The sequence below is a fragment of the Apium graveolens genome, chromosome 8, assembly GCF_009905375.1.
Source record: "Apium graveolens cultivar Ventura chromosome 8, ASM990537v1, whole genome shotgun sequence".
Taxonomy (NCBI): Eukaryota; Viridiplantae; Streptophyta; class Magnoliopsida; order Apiales; family Apiaceae; genus Apium; species Apium graveolens.
Window position 1 is genome coordinate 181,615,080 of NC_133654.1, and position 14,473 is coordinate 181,629,552.

Sequence of the window (14,473 nt, forward strand, 5' to 3'; positions counted from 1 at the left end):
CCAAGCTTCCTTGGGTCCTGCCTTGTTAGCTTTCTTCTTCTGTTTCTTAGGTCTTATCTCATTTGACTTAGGAATTTTAGATTCTTCCTTAGTTATTTGGGTTGGACCATTGAAACCATTTAATGCAACAGAATTATCATGCATATTATGGCTAACAGGAAATGGCATGCTTGGTGTAAACATGTTATTCCAGTAAGGCATGCTAAATGGCATTTGAGGCATACTGTATGCAGCATAATATGGATTATGTGCAAATGGCATATTAGCAAACTGTGCATTGATGTTCTGTGTAGGCATAGCATTAACAGGCATGGGAGGCATGGCATTCATGTTGGGAAATTGAGACTGAACAGACATGGGAGTAGGCATGGCAGATTTGCAATTAACAGACAAATGATTTACACTACCACACTTGACACATATTTTTCTAGGAGCATATTTATCAGGTGTGTAGTTATTGTGTTTGTTAATCCCTACTTTACCATTCCTATTGTTTTTCCTATTAGTCTCTGTTTTTACCTCAATTTTCTCAAGTCTGTCACTTAACTGTTTGACAGTCATGTGACCAACATTAGCCTTTTTCCCTTTCTTAACTTGACTTGACTCTCCTGAAATAAAGTTCTTGGAAACAGACCCATACTTCTCATTCAGCTTGACTAGTTTGGCTTTGCTAATGGGCTTGCTCACAGCCGACGGATGAGGATTTTCATCTTTCGACGGATAACACTTTTTGTTATCCGACGGATAGTCCTCATCATCCATCGAGTCTACATCTGTTATCAAACCATCTACCAAATTGGGTTCTAGTTTCTCTTTGCTCTTTTTCCAGGATTCATCACAAAAAGACTCAATTCCTTGAACTTTGGTGATTTGAGCATGAACATCCCTGGATGTTTTCCATGCTTTAATCACCTCTTGTTCACGCTCGAGCTGCTTCTTTAAAATCTCTTCCTTTTTCAAGGACTCAGTTAATTCTTCCTTGGCAATCTTACACTCAATTCTTAATTTCTCAATATCAACAAACTGAGACTCAAGCATATTATTCCTCTCACTTAAAAACAAGTTATTTTCTTTGATTTAAGCATTTTCTTTAGTAAGAGACTTAAGTGTAACACGCAAATGATATAATTCTGTAGACATGTCATTTATGGCATCATTACACTCAGCTTTAGATAAATGTGCAAGGTTTGTTGTAATTACCTGATTGCTTGAGGAACTTGTCTCTGTTTCATCAGACTTGGCCATTAGGGCTAGATTGACATAGCTGACATCTTCATCTTCATCCAAACCATCTACTGCCCAGTCATTCTCTTGTGTAATAAAAGCCCTTTCCTTTTGTTTGAGTAGATCAAAGTATTTTTGCTTATAATCCACAGACTCAAACCTTTTCTTACTGGAATCTGACTTTCTACACTCATTTGCAAAATGCCCTGCCAAGCCATAATTGAAACATTTGAATTTTGACTTATCCACCATGTTTTTATTTGGCTTAGCTGCTCCAAAGTTCTTCTTGAACTTGAGCTTGGCAAATCTCCTGGAAAGAAATGCTAGGTGATCATCAATATCCTCCATGTCATCTTGGCTCAAAGAATCTTCACTTTCTACTGCAAGCCCCTTGCCCTTGTTCTCACATACCTTAGAAGTTGACTCAACAGCTTCCATCTTCACTTCCTTCTCCTTTTCAAAATCAGCAACTAGTGCAATGGATCATACTTTCTTCTTTCCTCTCTCCATCCTTTCATCATGCTCTATCTCAAGATCATAGGTCTTCAGGATGCCATACAGTCTCTCCAAAGTAAACTCTTTATAATCTTGTGAGTTTCTTAATGAGACTGTCATTGGTTTCCATTCCTTTGGAAGAGATCTAAGGAATTTCAGATTAGAGTCTTTAGTCTGATAGACTCTTCCATGCAACTTAAGAACATTTAGTAGTTTTTGGAATCTACTAAAAATGTCAGTGAGTGACTCATTTTCCTCATTGTAAAAATGCTCATATTGTTGAATCAAGAGCTGCATTTTATTTTCTCTAACTTGCTCGGTGCCATCACAGATTATCTGTATAGTATCCCAGACTTCCTTGACAGTTTTGCAGTTAATAATGTTGTCAAACATGTCTGCATCAACTCCATTGAATAGAATGTTCATGGCCTTTTTGTCCTTCCTGACTTGTTCAATGTCAGGATCAGACCATTCGTGCCTTGGCTTGGGAACTGATGGCTCGTTTCCTGTTGCAGCTCTCATTGGAACATGAGGGACTCTTTCTATACAGTCCACATAGGCCTCATCTTGAGAAAGCATATGAAGATGCATCTTTACCTTCCAATGATGGTAATTATCTTTATCTAGAAAAGGAATCTTCACTCCAACGTCTTTCTTGTTCATCTTGCTGAATTGTTTTGATCTTTAAACTCTTTGTAGATTAAGAGCTTGCTCTGATACCAATTGTTAGTCCCTTAACAATATAGAAAGAATTACAGAAGGGGGGTTGAATGGAATTTTTGAACCTTTTTCTCGAAATAAAAATGTTCAACTCGAATATAGATATAAGTGTTTCGATTAGCACAATGCGGAATAGGAACTTAATTGATCAAAACATAAGTAATTAAAAACAAGAGTCTTTAAAAACTTTATGGTGGATTTAAACAATTCCACCAGAGATATATATTATATATCGAGAGGACTATGTGTGCAAGAATGCTCACAGCTGCTTACAAATTGAACTACTGAGAATACAGGGAAATGCTAATGATTTTGCTTACAAAGATTTCTCTGTTTGTGTGTCTCAACACTTGTTTTTCTATTTGCTACGTTCTTGGTTTATATATTACCAAGATTACAAAGTCAAAAAGACTGAATAAATATAAAAACTATCAGTCTTAAGCTTTGCTGCTTTTCGTCCTCTATTACCCAGTTAATGGGCTTCCACAGTAGATTTGTGTACATCTCGACAGTTGTGCTCAACTTCACTGTTGAACTGCTGTTTGAATTCTTTATATGATCATCCGTTGGATTCTATGAACATCCATTGGATATATGATCATCCGTCGACTTTCTGAACATCCGTTGATGGCTTCATTGATCATCCGTCGACTGTTATACTAAACATCCGTTGATAGTCATTTGATCATCTGTCGATGGCTTTGTTAATCATCCATCGGTAGCTATTTTGGCACTTGACTTCATTTCACTTATGAAGAATTACAAGACATCATTTATATACAATTAATCAACCTATTCTGCATATCTAGTTAAAATCAACATGACCTATAGGCTACTACAGAATCTATACAAAGATGTATACAGAACTGTGCTACAGACTTATTATTACATAAGCTACTCACTTGATGGATAATAAGTTAACATCCGTCGGGACTATAATGATTTATCCGTCGGGACTATAATTCTTATACGTCGAGTGCTACATTATTTCACTAAGTAAAATCTACTTAGATGTTTTGTTTATGAAATCATCAAGTACACAACATATGCACAACAGAAGCAAGGCAAGAGGCTTTGATGGTACAGATGGAGGAAGAAGAACCAGCTCTCTTGCTGACAAAACACGATAGTAAGTGTGAAGAAGTAATGTTGAATACAGGAGGTGTGACACCAAAGGTGATGACTGATGAAAGGGGAAGAAAGCCAACTCAAATGTGTGGTACTTAGACAACGGAGCAAGTAATCATATGACAGGAGATAAAGGAAAGTTCACGGAATTAAATGAGGGAATCACAGGGTCAGTGAAGTTTGGCGACGGCTCAACCATGAAGATTCAAGGAAAGGCATCAGTTACATTCAAATGTAAAAATGGAGAAAAATAGACACTAAATGAGGTATTCTATATTCCCTCCTTGTGCAGCAATATAATAAGTTTAGGTCAATTTTCTGAGGAAGGAAAGGAGGTCGTTTTAAAGGGTGGCTATCTTTGGGTGTTTGAAAAACAAGGAGGCTTACTCATGAAAGTGAAGCGTTCTGAGAATAGATTGTATAAATTGCTAGCAAAAACTGAGGGACTAATGTGTTTATTGTCAAAATCTGATGAGTTAACAAATCTCTGGCACAATCGTTTAGGACATATGAATTACTTGTCCTTGGCTGTAATACATAAATACAATATGGTGTATGGGTTACCAAAAATGAGTCAATTGAAAGAGGTGTGCAAAGGATTTTTAACTTCAAAGCAAACCAGGAGAGATTCCTTCATAAAGCAACATTCAGTGCAACAAAGGCTCTGCAGCTGGTGCATGGTGATCTGTGTGGCCCCATTGAACCAACTACGCTTGGAGGTAACAAATATATGTTTTTGTTGGTAGATGACTATAGTCGTGTAATGTGGGCTTACATGCTAAAGAGTAAAGATTAAGCCTTTAGTGCATTTAAAAAGTTTCGAGCTCAGGTGGAAGATGGTGAAGAGAAGAGGATTAAAGTGTTTAGAACCGATCGCGGAGGTGAATTCGTTTTAAATGAATTCAAGGCTTATTGCGAGGACAACGAAATTGAAAGACACTACACCGCCCCCTACACTCCTCAACAAAACAGAGTCGTAGAAAGGCGAAATAGAACGGTCATTGAAATGAATCGATGCTTCATAAAGGAAATGGGTTTACCAGCAGCACTATGGGGGGAGGCTGTGCGTCATTCTGTGTACATTCTAAATCGGTTACCAATACAGGCTTTGTCAAACCAGACCCCATACGAGATGTGGACTGGAAGTAATCCAAATTTGAGTCATGTTCGTGTATTTGGATGCTTAACCCATAAGAGAAGAGGGCTTTAGTGCATTTAAAAAGTTTCGAGCTCAGGTGGAAGATGGTGAAGAGAAGAGGATTAAAGTGTTTAGAATCGATCGCGGAGGTGAATTCGTTTCAAATGAATTCAAGGCTTATTGTGAGGACAATGGAATTAAAAGACACTACATCGCCCCAACACTCCTCAACAAAACGGAGTCATAAAAAGGCGAAATAGAACGGTCATTGAAATGACTCAATGCTTCATAAAGAAAATGGGTTTACCAGCAGCACTGTGGGGGGAGGCTGTGCGTCATTCTGTGTACATTCTAAATCGGTTACCAACACGGGCTTTGTCAAACCAGACCTCATACAAGATGTGGAAGTAATCCAAATTTGAGTCATGTTTGTGTATTTGGCTGCTTAACTCATATGAAGATTCCTGATGTTCATACAAAGAAATTAGATGACAAGAGTATGGAAGTCATCAATCATGGATGAGAACCTGGCTCTAAGGCGTATCGAGTTTATGATCCCGTGGAAAGACGTATTCATGTTAGCAGGGTGTCGTGTTTGAAGAATCAAAAGGTTGGCCTTTCACAAATCTTGAAACAACTGGAAATCATGAGGAGAGTAGTTTTTCAATTCCTGAGTTCTTTGAACCAACTGGGAGTGAAAATGGTGATGATCAACAATCATATGAAAGTGACACCTGGGAAAGGGACCTCCAGACTCCATCAAGATCAGCTATAAGTGGTACAAGTGAGTCTGAGAGCATAAACTCATCACAATCATCCACTAATAATGTTAGTTCTCACATGTATGACGATAGTGGTGAGCCATTGCGTTTCAGATCACTTCGAGATGTCTATGACAGCACAGAGCAAATAGAGCTGGAACATGAGCTCTTGTTCGCAGATACAGAGGAACCCCAAAATTATGAACAAGTTGTTGGTGATAAGAATTGGAGGCTAGAAATGGGGGAGAAATGACTTCTATTGAGAATAATGGGACATGGAAATTGACTGAATTTCCAGATGGAAAGAAAGTTATTGATCTGAAATGGGTTTATAAAATAAAGAAGAATGCAGACGGGGAGGTTGTAAAATATAAGGCTCGTTTGGTTGCAAAAGGCTATGTACAGGAATATGGTATAGATTATAAGGAAGTATTCGCACCGGTAATTAGAATGGAAACCGTTCGTTTGTTGTTAGCTTTAGCAGCAAAGAACAGTTGGCAGGTGCACCATTTGGACGTCAAAACGGCATTTCTTAATGGCGATATCAGTGAAGAACTGTTTGTTTCGCAGCCAAAGGGATTTATAAAGCCTGGTCAGGAGAAAATGGTCTACAAACTCTTCAAGGCATTGTACGGATTGAAACAAGCACCGCGCGCTTGATATGCAAAGTTAAATAGTTGTCTTGAGAAGTTGGATTTGAAACGATGTCCATCGGAACAAGCTGTGTATACTCGATGTGACAAAGGCAAAGTGCTGATAATAGGAGTTTATGTCGACGATATTTTGGTGACAGGTACTGAAATTTCAAGCATAGAGGTTTTCAAAAAACAAATGACTCAATTCTTTGAAATGATTGACCTGGGGTACTTGACATACTATCTAGGAATAGAAGTAAGGCAAGGAGAGGGTTTCATTGAGCTAAAGCAAAGTGGGTATGCGAAGAAATTGCTTGAATAGGCAGGTATGCGAGATTGCAATCCAACGAGGTATCCTATGGATCCCAGTGAACAGTTAACAAAAGATGCAGGTGGGAAGGGAGTTGATAGTACCCGGTATCGCAATTTAGTTGGGGGTCTACGGTATCTGGTTCATACCAGGCCAGACATCGCCTTTTGCTATTGGTATGGTGAGAAGATACATGGAACATCCAACCGAGCTGCACTTAAATGTTGTGAAGAGGATTTTGAGGTATGTGAAAGGAACTCTTGAACTTGAGTTGGTGTACTCACAAATGAATGGAAATAACGAGCTAACGGGCTTCTCAAACAGTGATTTGAAGGGCAATATTGAAGATAAAGGGAGCACAGGTGAGATGGTATTTTATTTAAATGAAAGCTTGATAACTTGGGTGTCCCAAAAGCAGAGGTGTGTAGTATTATCGTCCTGTGAAGCGGAGTTTATGGCGGCCACTGCAGCGGCGTGTCAAAGTGTATGGCTACGTAATGTATTACAGCAGGTGACTGAAGAAAAAGTTGGTCCAGTAGTCTTGTACATCGATAACAAATCAGCCATTAATCTTGCAAAAAACCCGGTTTTTCATGGTCGTAGCAAACATATCGATGTGCGATATCATTACATTCGAGAGTGTGTTGATCGTGGGGAGATTATAGTTAAACATGTGCCAGGTGAGTTTCAGCGGGAAGACATTTTAACCAAAGCGTTAACAACAGTCAAGTTCGAGCGTTTGAGGCAGCTGTTAGGAGTCATGAAGGTGGCAACGAGAGTTTAAGATTAAGGGGGAGAAATGTTGATTTAATCTTAAACCAGTGTTTTAATATTTATTTTATTTGTGGTTTATTTGTTTAAGTCAGCATTACTTTGATTTAGTCTATTGTCCAGGGAGTGTTTTTAGGAGGTCAAGTGAATAATGGAGAGGTGGAGCAGGAGTAGAAGTTTGGGTAGTTTTCTGTTTCCTAGTTTATAGCAGCACTTATTTACTTTTCATTTATATGCACGTTGTATTACTGGTTGAATAAATGCAATCAAGCGAGAGAATTTTTCTCCATTGCTTCCGTTCTTTTTCTGTGTGAGTGTGTATACATATAAGTGAGTACATCTTGCAGAGTCTGTGATCTCAAACTACACAAAATGGGGGCAAAGAAACGGACGTTTGCTGCAAACTAGTGGTAGCCCCTATTTTGCAGCAAATTCCGTAGTTCAAATATATACAACTTGCAATTTCGACAGTTCAGCCACATAATAATCTGTAGAAAAATGATAGTTCACACGCACATTTTATGCTTGAATATATACAAAATATTAAAATATGTCCGATTTTTTCTTCGATTAATCCCCGATTATTCGATTAATCTTAAATAAGTATTTTCTGCCTTCTTTTCTGATTATTGATTTTTATAACATTGCATCTGCAGAAAAATGAAAGTTCACACACACATTTTATGCTTGAATATAAACAAAATATTAAAATATATCCGATAATTTCTCCGATTAATCAATCCGATTAATCCCTGATTATTCGATTAATCTTAAATAAGTATTTTATGCGATCTTTTCTGATTAGTGATTTTTATAACATTGCATATATATATAGAGGCTACTCCAATAGAAACCAATTTAGAATAGAAACTAGAAACCAAATAATTTTTTTTAAAATTAATTCGAAATATAACACATATGGTATGCAAATCGATCGTTGAGAGATGTAGAAAAATACAGTGAAATCGGATTTTTAAAAAAATACGGTTTGACGGGAAAAATCAAATTAAAAATAGAGGGCAAAAGCTGAAATTGGGTGTGTGAGGGTAGAGAGTAATTGGGTGGGGTGATTTAGATGAACCATTAGATTAGGTAAATCTAATGGCTTAGATTGGTTCCTAATTTTTATTTTTATTTTAGTTTGTATTTGATTATTTCTATATATATATATATAATTTACATACCAGACATTTTAAGTTTAAAATTAATAAATTATGTAAACGTTGTGCAGTGTGTAAATATATTTAAGTCCAGAAGAGTCGGTACATTTCTATAAATTAACAGGATGCATTACAAACTTATACATCAGTTTTTTTAAGTTTAAAGTTGACCTTCAAATAGAGACAAGTGTGCAGGTTAGATTTATCATAATTAATGTTGGAGTAAATTGCATGCCTAGCGAGCTTTAAACGACAAATTGTGCAGTTACCAGTAGGGTGTACGCGGTTCGCATCGGATCGGTTTTGGGGTAAAAGTTGAACCAAACCGCGAAGAGCGGTTTTAAAAAATTGTCATCCGCAACCGCAAGCGAAGAGCGGTTTTAAAAAATTGTCATCCGCAACCGCATTTGCGGTTGCGGTTAACCGCGTCATTTGCGGTTGCGAATTTGCGGTTATTGCGGATCGGTTTGCGGTTCAACCACTTATTTTAAAATAATTAATAATTTGCAAAAAAATAAATTTGAAATATTAATAAATTGAAGTTTAAGTTACGTGATAAATTACATTCAAAAATAAAATATAAACTAATGCTCTGTGTGGAGTAAGGATATTAAAAATATACAAAAATGTGGAGGCGAGAGAAAAAAAAATGATAAAAAAAATTACATACTGATTATATTTTTCATTTGTTTGGTTATATATCTTATAATGATTTTGAATTTGATGAATGAAGTCTTAACATTAACCTAAGATTAGTTAATAAATGTGTATACTTATTAATTTATATGATATCAACTACATTTTTGGAAATATATTTTACTATAAATATATGTTGCGAGTTGCGGTTGCAGTTGCGATTTTGCGGTTTTCAAGAATTTAAAACCGCATCCAAACCGCGAATGAGCGGTTTTTAAAATTTAAATCCACAACCAACCCGCGTTTCGCGATTATCCGCAAATGCGGCTTTGTTACGAGCGGTTGAGCACTTTATTTATACAGCCCTAGTTACCGGAAAGAGCTACACATACAACTTAAAATTTAAAAATCAATAATATAAAGAATAAGTATTCAGAAATTGACTGATCACCCATGTGGTCTTTGTCAACATATAGATCCTGATTATGAAAGTCGTACAAAAATTATAAAACAAATGGAAAAGAAATAGCAATAAAAATGCATGTACGACTAACGAGTAACGACCATAATTTAAGCAATGTAGACTCGACATCTACTTTATATTAACAATATATTTAATCTGTACTAGATATCTACTTTATATTAACAATATATTTAACCGTCTCGTCAATTTTGATCTATTCAGGCACGCTACAGTTCTTATTATCTTTTTCGTGAGTGCTGGTTGAAAGTTAGCGTTTTTCCAAAAAAGCGGTTTTTTAATTGAATTAGAGATTTTATCAAATTAAATCTTTAATAATAGTACTTGATAGTTTACGGATTGCAATAATTTTTTTTATCTTAAAAAATTAATTTTGAAAAATTACAAGGAGAGATTTTTTCATGTATGTAATATAAAAAATTAATTAAAACATCTACCACAAAACAATTTTACTTGAAATAGTCAAATTCAGTTTTATAATTAAGATATCTTACTCAATAACTTTTAATATAACTACATATAACATATTAATTACATCTTATCCTCATATATTGTTATTTATATAAGGGTTGCACCCATAAAGAATACTTTATATAAAAAATATAAATGTTGACCGAGAAATTTGGAAACAACAAAGTTTGAGGTCCGTGATCGGAAACAAGATCTTCGAAGGTGGTTTTTCGTCAATAACGTGAACAGTAATCGGTGGATTCGATGAACAGTGTTTGGTGGTGGTGGTTATTGGTGGCTGAGATTGCTTAGGGTTAGTGGTGGCTCATTTGCGCTCTCGGTTCTGACCCCTAACAATGTGCCTACGTATCCCTATTTATAGGGAATCAAGCCAACGCAGTTCTGAGGGAACAAGAAACCTAACGGGCTTAGATTTCTTGTCCCGAGACCCAATGGGAAACCCACTGAAAACCGTCTTCTACTAGCTTTAGAAATGTCCGCCGATGAGGCCTAAGGCTCGTCCGCGACTTTGAGACTTCACGGATAAGACATCTCCTTGGCCAAGGATAACCCTCCGCTACCAGTTTTTTCTCTAGTCCGTGGATGCAGGTATAGTCGTGGTTCACCCCAAATGTTGGATGCATCCTTGTACCCCGATAAGGAGCCCCTACCAGATTACAGGACAAGTGATCCCAAGCTTTTGGGTGCAAAGTGCAGGATACTCCGAAGTCTCCCAACGAGGACACCAGTTGACTACAGAGACAGAGCTCCCAAAGCACACACCAGAATTTACCCCACATCCCCAGTGAGGACACTCATTGACTACAAGAGGAGGCCTTCCGTCCAGGCATACCCCTGGAGGTCTCTGACCACGGACACCTCCTTCATGTAGATATACTACAGAAAGGAGTTCTTCAATGGAATACATGCATCAAATAGGTTAGTAATAATAATCTCTTTCTTCCTCGAATCCTCCAAAGAACCCTTCCAAGAATCCATGTCAAAGCTCGTCTCTAACCATTCTTGAACTTAGGGCGCGCCCTAAGCCTTCCCCGGGACAACACCAGTCAACCTTATAAGGAATCCTCCGGCTTTGTTCTTATCACCTACAGGGCGCGCCTTCCTCATTCTAGTGAGGGTGCGCCATAACATTTTGCAGGTATGGCTTCTCTATCAAGCATCTATAATTCAAGGCGCGTCATTACCCCATATAGGGCGCGCCTTCTTTCCTTTTATAAGAGATATTCATCTCCTCTTCTCCTTAATTTTAGGCACATAAACCTCCATTTTGACCATTTCATCAGTCTTAATCTCAATATTGTTTATACCAATTTTTGGGCATAATAATAAAGATTATTATCATAATACTTCATTTTTTTTAAATAAATGACAATATTTAACAACAATCAAGCATAACATATCGAATCTAATTGATAATTTCATTTAAGATTAAAAATCAAATTTAAAATAGAATTCAGTATAAAATCTATTTTATATTTTTGTAACAATGAAATTATGTGTTATGATGTGTTATATTTGATCCTAGTTTTTGGTTAGATTCTATTTTTAGTCATAAAAAATATCTTTTTTGGCGTAAAAATTAGAACTAAGTGTGATTTTATGGTGTTTTCTAATGTTTTTGATATATAAAGTTCACGTGGTTTGCAGGCTATTGCGTGAACCCGTAAGGTTTACCCAGTGTGCACCCGAAAGGTAGCGGCTGCGGGTTACCTACGATAAAAAAAAGATTTGTGGGATATATGGATGTTTTTGTTAATGTTTTGATTTTTTTATTTTGAATTAAAATTAAGGTTTTAATATCATATTATTAATTTGAATTGAATTGATAATGGCTTTTATTTAAAAAAAATGTACTCCCTCTATCCTCTTAATTCTATACATTTCAAAAATAGTAAAATTGTATAATATTATAATTAACTATTATCCACTCACATTCATTAATTTCTCCACTACACTCATTTTATATACTAAATATTAATCAGTCTCATCATTTTACCTATATTCCTACTTTTTTCAATTAAATTTTATTTTTTTCTTAACTTCCGTGCTACATCTATATGTATATAAATGGTTGGTACGAAGAAAGTAATGGATTAAGAAAGGGCATGACTAGGAAAAATAACAAAAATTGTTTTAGCTGAAAAATGTAAGTTGAAAGGGGTAACATGTTAACTATTAATAATTACAGTGATACAAATTATTTGTTAATTTTTGGTTCAGAGTATTTTTTAGCTTGTATCACACTATATTTCGGATTTGAATCTTAATTTTATGAAGTTCTATATACTTTGTTTATATTTGAACACACTTTACCTAGTCCAAGTGTGATGGAATTCACATTGCATTATCAATCCTGGTTCCTCTTCTCACCCAACAAATTCATATTGATTACCTTTCCGAATAATCAGGCTGGCTAATAATATGGGCTAAAGCCCATTCCAATCATGGTTACAGAAATCGCTAATCGGACTAAATCGGTTGATGTACCGATTTGCCATTTATTGGAAATCGGAGATATATCGGATTAGAAAAATGAAATAAAATCAGATATGTTTTAATATTATTTTTAAAAAATATATATTAAATATATGATGGATCAGACCTTGAGATATTAAATTACAGTTGGGCCTTGTAGATATATGGTCCATGGACCAAATTTGGTTACAGCCCGTGTAATTTTTACAGGAGCTGTACTACCACTTGCTTGTACTACCACTTGTAGAAATGTAGTGCTTTACATGGAGTACAAATTAGCACTAGTACTAGTACCCCAGCATGGTTACGTGATCTTTTCCAGTCTCTCCCTCCTCCCTTTCTTTTTCCTTCGTCGTCTTACCATCAACTCTGTTTCCGTCTGAAACTTTTTCTTATCTACTTCTCTATTTCCGTCTTATTCTTCTTCGTATTCATATTATTCACTGGGAGTTTATGATTCATTGACCGAAGTATTTTCCTTCTCCTTGTTCAACTCTTTTGTATAATTTCTTGTTAAATCACAATAGAAAGAATCAGTTGTGATTGTGAAATATTTTGTATGTATAGTACTTGACCCAACGTCTGACTATGCCGATTTTTGACTCGAAATTTGATCGATGTCAACTATACGTATAGTGCGGCGATTTGGAAGAATAATATTGGCAACGTGACTCCAGCCGATATTTCGGCCGATTAAAAAAGCGCAATAAATTAAAGATGGTGTATATTTCAAATATCATTTCTTTATTTAAGTTAAATAAAGCATTCAATGTAAAGTTCAATCCACAATTCTCTTTAATTTTTTTTTATTAATTTTATTTTTAATATTTCAAGTTACACGTGTTATGAAAAATAAATATATCTAAATAAGTATTCATGAACATATATTTTAATGAAATAAATATTTACAATAATAAGACATGTGAAAATAGGTAATTAATTAGACATTTGATATCATACTATGTTAGATATATTTGATAATGTCATGTCTAATATGATTTGTGTTTAGTTTTCAGATCTTACTTGAACAGGACAAATCAGTACTTAACTGAAATCAGCACTTATACTGAAGTCAGAACTTAAGTTATCAGTACTTAAGATTCAGGAGATATTTATCAGGAGATAATATCAGGACTTAAAGAAAACTTTCAGATAAGGAAGGCGGCTGATTGAAAGGAAAGAAGATCAAGACAAACGTAAGAAGAGATATGCATGAAGAAGGAATTCTGTGAAGAATGGAATACTTGGAAGAAAAGATAACTGATTGATATATTTTAGGAAGCAAAATTATATTCCATGTCAATTAGCGATTATCTTGTAACTGTGTGATATATAAACACAGACATAGGGTTTACACTGTAAGTGTTATCATTATCGAGAATATTATTTATTGTAACCCTAGCAGCTCTCGTGATATTTGTTCATCACTGAGAGAGGACAGTTCTACATTGTAACAGAGTTTAATAAAGTTTGTTTTCTGTTACTTGTGTTCTTTGAATTCGATTTGATTGTGTTAAACACTGTATTCAATCCCCTTCTATAGTGTGTGTGACCTAACAAGTGGTATCAAAACCTATCTGTTAACACACAAACAGTTTAAGATCCAAAAACAATCATGTCTGAAGCAGAAACTCCAACCAAGCCCACCAAAACTGAAGAACCCCCAAAGACTCAAATCCATAGTCGATATGAGGCTATTAGAGTTCCCATACTGAAACCATCTGAATATCCCATATGGAAGGTGAGGATGACTATGTTTCTGGAAGTTACAGATTCAGAATATCTTGATAGAATCAATGAAGGACCTCACAAGCCAACAAAACTCGCTGTTGTAGTTGCAGGTGAAGCAGCAAAGTCTGTACCAAAGGAGAAGAGTGATTACACTGCTGAAGATATCGCATCAATTGCTAAGGATGCTAAGGTACGTCACTTGTTGCATAGTGCCATTGATAATGTAATATCAAATAGGGTAATTAACTGCAAGACTGCAAAGGAGATATGGGATGCCTTGGAGACAAGATTCCAGGGAACTGATTCGATTAAGAAGAACAGGAAGACAATACTCACT